The 7,414-nt window shown below is 33.3% G+C and overlaps 1 long non-coding RNA gene across 1 annotated transcript; it reads right to left on the reverse strand.

Moving 5' to 3' along the window:
• Positions 1–4,375: 4,375 nt before the first annotated feature.
• Positions 4,376–7,021, reverse strand: LOC112088238. Its single transcript, XR_002900405.1, has 3 exons — positions 6,394–7,021; positions 4,849–4,921; positions 4,376–4,598 (listed from the first exon to the last, which is right to left on the reverse strand). It is a non-coding gene; the product is annotated as an uncharacterized LOC112088238 (long non-coding RNA).
• Between the last annotated feature and the right edge of the window lie 393 nt (positions 7,022–7,414).

Consider the following 7,414-nt stretch of genomic DNA (forward strand, 5'->3'; position numbering starts at 1 on the left):
ACTGGACAGAAAAAGAAAAACAAGAACAATGTGTGAGTTCTTTGCTTTCCGTATTCAAAAGAAAGTGATTTGGTGAAGCACCTACTCTAATAATATCGGGAAAATTCTATCAACAATTATTTTCTATGATTAGGATGTTCTGAATCAAGATTTGTATATTCCGCCAAATTTAGACCATAGCGTAGCATGTTATATGCTTTTGTCCCAAATGTCACAATTTATATGATTTTTAAGTTTCGTATTTTCTATTTTTTTTAATCGAGTTAATGGTATTTAATAATATATTTTAGCTTAAAATATTAATTAGTAATGGTTATTACGGATTTTGAGGGAGGATGTATAGTGACTCAAATCTTAAATGATACTACTCTTTCATGAGTACGGAAATTATTCATTTTGGTCTGTGTAAAATTCCACTATAAATATATGTATATATAAATTCACTGACTCACATCGAGACGTAATGTCTACTTTTGTCGAGAGAAAAGCATGTGATCTCTCATTTTCTTGTAAAGCTATTTCTCGAAATAGCTTTACTTTTCTAAAGGTGTTTTCAGGTTCAATGTATGTGTCAATGTGTGAGCATATTCCTCTATTAGCTGGTATATCATATTAGTCCAAACTCCAAAGTCCGATATCAGTGTAACGATATTGTCTAGAATATTTTGTTATTCAAAACCTAACAGATGTCGATCCAATTTAACTAAGAAGATGTGACGAAAGTAGATTATATTCTGGTGTTTTGGGAACCATTGTGCTTTCACAGTTCCATTAAACGAGTAAACGAGAGAAGATACAAACAAACAAACAAAATATTTGATAAATAGGGTAAATTATGGGTCGAAAATTGGATATAGTTATTTTAGAGTACATTTATTGTAACTAGGAAACAATCATGGTAAAGTTCGATTCCTAATTTCGATCTATATGGTGAATCTTTATTCGTTGGAATAAACCACTTGACCACACGTTCTTAGTTGAGATATAAGAGTTTGTTGTGAGACATTAACCGGTGAAACCAGAAAGGCAAATATAAGAAAATAAGAATAAAACTATTTGTTTCATTTTAAAATTTAATTGGAATATAATCAAGATTAGAAGTCAAGAAAGAGCTCATTCATTTGTGTGCTTTCACTTTGCAATTGAAAGCAGTTTGTCGTCAACTCAATAATATAGGTGAGATTTTGTTTACAACTATTCTGTCACTAGGATCACATATTCACATTTTAAAGTCCAAAATTTAAATTTATTTTGATCTGTCTATTCTCATCTGAACGAGTCTTTAAATTTATTGTAACATATATTTTTTTCATGCTTTAAACTATTTCCATTCCATTTTTCTTTTGGCAGAGACATCATTTGAAGTTACATTGGAAATTGGTTCCAATATAAAGTAATTAAGAGGAAAGCAGTGAATTAAATACGTAATTAATTGCTCAATACATAAGAGAAAGACGTTGATGATTCACAAATCAATCTTGTGATAAGGAGGCAAGGAGCTATGACGCTACCTTACTTATGAGGTATAAGGACAGCCAAAGAAAAAGTAAGCTCTATTCTCCGGATGCGTGTTATATAAGAGACAGTCGCTTAGAACATTTAGTCCCCAACTTAATAAATTATCTCTTGTTGGTAACCTGTTCCTCACAACAATATATATATATATAGAATAAAGGGAAGCATGCTTTGGCACTCTTTGGGAGAACCAAACGGATTTGAGCCATAGAACCGATGGAAATGTAAACTTTTCCAAGTGAGAGCAGTGGGGAACTGACCTGGTGGATCGAATATTGAATTTCAAAAAAGGTACACGTCTTCTTGATTTGGTTAAGAGTCAGGCGATTGAAGCGGTACACATTTTTTTGGTAAATTAATCAGTATATAAGATGTCTTACTGTTGGTAACCTCCAAACATCATTTAAAACAACTTTAGAGACTGAAGACATTAGAAACAACCAAGCACCTCACGTTAAAATATTTATTACTCAGCCGTGTGATAAAGATCAGTGACATATATCATATATGCATATTCGTATTTAATTTGCATAAATAAATATTATGTTTCACTTCAAAAAAGTAATTTCTCAACCGTGTTATTTGTATATATTCACTTCCATGCATGTTCACATTTCTTTTTTATTCTCATCCAAGATTGAAGCGATTGATTTAAATAGTTTCAACTGCCAGGGACACGTGAAAGCAACGATCGATCACGTGTGGTCGAATCAGACACACGTGCGACTGGTTCCCCACCGGTCAGGCAGCTGAAAAATAAAATTTACACGGCGGACAAATATTGACCAACCCAAAGTCTTACCCTTCAAGTGTTAAATTGAAAAAAGCATGGAGCTACGAGAGAGAATGAATCTGCCCTTTGATATGGTTGTTGGGTTCTTTGATACTACGCGACACGCGGTACGTAAAACTTGGTCCACTCATATATATTTTTCTTCCGTATAGTCAGTACGTATATGATATGATCCATTTGTAGTTTATTTAGATATCGTTTTTGTGGTCACGTATCCTTATAGATAATATATATGCCTATGTGATAAACCAATTTTGTTTTAAGACTAAGAGAATGACAGAGGCTATAATAGGTTAATTAATTAGGTTGAGTAAATTCGATGAGAGCATAATCAATAGTAGAACCCCTAATTAAGTTTTTAAGTAATATTAAATTATTAATTTTGAGTTAAGAATTTTTCTTAAAAAACTTAGATTTTGTAAATTCCAATGGTAGAACCTCTAATGAGGTTCTTAACAAAAATTGTAATTTATATTTACTAGTAAGATAAATTTATTTTTTGAATAACACATACATGATATAACAATATTTTAAACATAGATGAAAAAAAAAACATTTTTTAAATATAGATTTTGAAATATTTTAAACATATAAACGCTCAGATATTATCTTGATCACGTCCAAATCTGTCATATATGCTCAATCAAATCAGCTTTCAATTGTTGATGTGTTTGTTTATCACGAATTCTAGTTCGAACATCCAACATATTGGCAAGATTTGTAGGCATATCTGTAGAATACGTGAGATCCACATGTGAATTTCTGTTTCCTCTTCTTGTTGGAATTCTGAAACATCAAATTGAGTGTAACCATCCCGTTCGTCTTCTACTATCATATTATGGAGTATGATACATACTCTCATAATCTTTCCTATTTTTAATTTATCCCAAAAAAAGGCTGGATTTTTAACAATAGCAAATTGAGATTGCAAGATTCCAAAAACACGCTCGACATTTTCTTGGATAGCTTCTTGATGCAGAGCAAATAAATATGTTTTTGGGCCCTGTGGAAGTGGAATAAATTGGATAAATGTAGCCCATAATGATACCCTCTTCTGTTGACAGAGAAATTCAGTTGCAGAGCTTGACCTTTTATTATATCATCAAACACATGTGAGCGATCAAGAACATTGATATCGTTTAAGGTACCTAGATGTCTAAAAAATGCGTGTCATATTCAGAGATCATATGAAGCTATCACCTCTAAAACGATTGTGGGTTTTCTAGAACCACGCGAATATTGTATTTTCCAAGCGGTGGAGCAATTTTTCCACTCACAATGCATACAATCGATGCTTCCCCATTCTGGAAAATCCGCGTTGCTCTCCAATATCTAGTAGTCGTTGAAGATCCTCCACTGTGGGTCTTCTTAGGTATTCATCGCCAAACAAATTTATTATTTCTTCGATAAAAATTTTCAAACATGAGCGAACAGTAGTTGCACCGAGCCGAAGGTATTCGTCAATTGTATTAGCTGCAATGTCATAAGCCAAGAGACGAACTGCTGTTGTACACTTTTGAAGTCCCGAGAGACCAGGCCTTCCGAGAGCATCTTTCTTATGTCGAAAGAATCGAACTTCATTGGATAGTCGATCAATAATCTTCATGAACAGTGCTTATTCATTCTAAAATGGCGTCGGAATAGATTAGCATGGTATGTTGCAGTTTCACTGAAATAATCGTTCTATAAACGTATATGACCTTCTTCCCGATCTCTTTCGAAAAAAAAGCTCATTTTTTTATACTTGCTTGTCTCCTGATTTTCTCCATAATCAATAAACTGATTCTCAAAAGTTCGATCGAAGTATTGATTAAATTGTTGATCAAAATTTTCATCGATTGATACATCAAAAGTATTATTGGAAGAAGAAGCCATTTTTAGTTTTTGTTTATATTTTTTGTAGTGGAATTGCTCAATAAAAATGAGAAGGAGAATGACAGAAGATGATTGTTGTGGTGTTAAACGATTGTAAAGGATAACTAGAGAAGAAGAAACCATATATGAAAAAAAAAATACAAGAAGGAGAATGAGAGGGTTTGATCAAACGATTGAAAAAAAAAAGTAGAGGTTTACTAACTATATAATTAGAAGAGTCATCATACAATGAATACTTAGTTTGTGGTGTCAAAGCAAACAAATCGTGTGTGGTCTCAAATTATACATAAGAAAGAAAGAAAACCCAAAAAATCCAACAAACACCATCACTATCATAAATAAACAATACCATCCTTGTGACTTATCTTGGTCTTTTGTGCCGATTTCCAACACCACAATAATACACAACTCCTCCCTGAAACAGAAGCAACAAACATCATCACCATCATATACTAACCAAACAAATACAATCACAATCAAAGTCTATTGTTCAAACCTTTTACAAACACAAGATAACCAACCGAACATGAACCAAAGATAAAAAAAAAATTGATATGTTTTCATTTTATTTCATTACTAATTTTCTTGAACGATTTGTTTGTAAAACAAAGTGAAGCATCAGAGAACCAAAACAAAATGAGTCATCAGAGAACCAGATATAGTACCTCTTATTTTAATTTTCAAAAACTCCCTGATCCGTTGCTTGGCCTCTCTCTTCATGACTAAACCGATTGATATCTGCCAAAGGAGAGAGTTGATAGAACAAATATAAGACATTGCCATTAAAAAAATCGTTTCATTACATTCAAACATAGCTATAACACAAACAATGAAAATAAAACAAACAACAACTTAAGATGAGATCACTATAGAGATGTGATAACTAATTAGACAACTTAAGCTATAAAACAACTTCAAGGATTAAAAAAAATAAAATAAGAGTTGACCACTAGTTAGACAACATGTCTGTAATGAGCTTTTTTTTTAATGCTTCTTCATACTCAGATAATGATTCTTTTTTTTTTGCGATAAGGCTGTCAATTAGTCCCATCTTCTGAAGTCTTTCTTTCATCGCCATGTCCTTCTCTTTAATCAACCACATGCTCTGAAACTCTGACAAAGCCTTGCCATCCATCGAAGCCCTCTTACCTCTACTTTTTGCTGCCTTAACACCAGGTGGCCGGTTGCTTCCTTGGTCATCTTCGACAGTGTTCCTTTCCTCTGCGTGAGAAAATGATGAATGTGGACCATCCTCACACCTTCTCCTTTTAAACATTCCTTCAGTTTTATTTGTAGATAGCTCATTCCACTTCTGGTCATTGCGAAGCTCCTTCCAAGCATGGTCAAGGGTAAATTTTTTCTTGGTCGTTGTAGAAGATTTCATGTGCGAGTTTCAGGACATTATTGTCATTCTGTCCAGAAGCTTTCTCTCTTGTTCCTGCCTCGTAAGATCCACAAAACTTGCACATCAAATTATTAATTTTTTGCCACCGTTGCTTACAGTTGCTTGCTTCTCTTCTTTCTCGTTCTGCAGCTTTGGGACTAGTGGAAAAGTATGCTGCTATCTGTTTTCAGAAAGCACCAGACTTTTGCTTATTGCCAACCACCGGGTCTTTGCTAGTGTTTAGCCATGCGCTGATGAGCAAGACATTATCTGTAAGGGTCCACTTCCTCTTTTCTCTACGCTCTGCAGTAGTGTCTTCATTGTAGCTTGAAGCTTCTGTGCATTGACTGCTAAAGAGAGGGATTTAGTCGAGAGAAGGAAAGGGATCATGAAGGGTATGTTCTTGTTGACTGTTTAACAGGTCAACAAAGTTGGAGGATTGAGTATATGGATTCGAAGAAGAGAAATCTATGGAGAAAGAAAAGAAGTGATTGTGTTTATAAGAAAAGAAAGAGAACAAGCACAATAAAAAAAAAGAACAATGTGGTTGATAGGTGATGAAAAGAGAGAGAACAAGCACTAGTGTTTATAGTAGAAAACATAGGAAGAGAAAAAGCAATTAAATAAGCTTTGAAGCATTCATAACCCATTAATCACATCGAGTAGACATATATCTAACAAGTAGATATAGAAATAATCTTCTATCTAACCATCAATGACCTATCTAATAAATCCATTTCTTACCTAATAAACCCTAAACACACCTCACAGCTTAACCATAAATGACATATGCATTTATGTCCATCGAAAAGATGTGAAAACATACCTCACAGCTTGCAAAGCGAAGAGGGAATGCTTGTGGCTATTGATGCTCCTTACAGCCGTCGCTTTGGTCTTTACACCCCCACTCGCAGCTCAGAATTTGCAAACAAAAAACACAAAGAATTAGCAAAGAATACTATGACATTTAACAAGTAAAGAAAATTGGAAATGCAAACAAACAATTGAAAGATAACAAGAAAAAAATTAACCACTAACATTCAAATATATCAATTGTAGCTTGATAGAGAGCAAACAAAAGAGCAAACTAACAATTAAGCACTATCCATCAAATATATTAATCGGAGTGAAATTGAACTTAATCCAATAATTCAAAACCATCAGATCAAAATCGAATAGAGAGACAAACGAAAGAGCAAATAAATACAGATTCACAACGCAGGTGGAGAAATTTCAATTAGGATTAGCGATTCAACCAAACAAAAAAGATTTACAGAGTAGAGAAAAAACTTGATGCTCTAATTCTTTTATGCTCTTTTATTTCACGAAAACACCAGATACAAAGAAGAGATCGCCGACCGGTAGAGACATACAAAGCGACGGAGAAAAGAATTTTGGTCGGAGAAATCGAAGAGTCGGAGAAATGAATTTTGATCGAAGAAGAAGAAAGAACAACAAATTTTTTTTTAAATTCTTTGGCCCAATTAAAGCAGTGACACGTGTCTCGTAAGAACCGCTTTTTACGGACTTTAATTAAAATACGGTTCTTAAGTTTTATTGTTTTTTTTTTATTTTAAAAACTTGAGAAAAGGACTTAAGGATGTATGTTGAGAAGGATGTATGTTGAGGATGCTCTGAGTTAAATTAAGTTACGTTGATTATATTACGTACGTGAATTCGCTCACACTAATCAAGAAAAAAAAAGACTGGATTACGTTTGAATTTTCAAACTCGAGTAGTTTGAGTATACGTATTTTGCTTCTATTAACACTGTTATTTAAATTTTATAAAACTAATTTTTTTTCTTAGACCAAACATATAGAATGACAAAGAGAAATTAAAATTTT

The sequence above is a fragment of the Eutrema salsugineum genome, unplaced genomic scaffold (assembly GCF_000478725.1).
Source record: "Eutrema salsugineum unplaced genomic scaffold, Eutsalg1_0 scaffold_15, whole genome shotgun sequence".
Taxonomy (NCBI): Eukaryota; Viridiplantae; Streptophyta; class Magnoliopsida; order Brassicales; family Brassicaceae; genus Eutrema; species Eutrema salsugineum.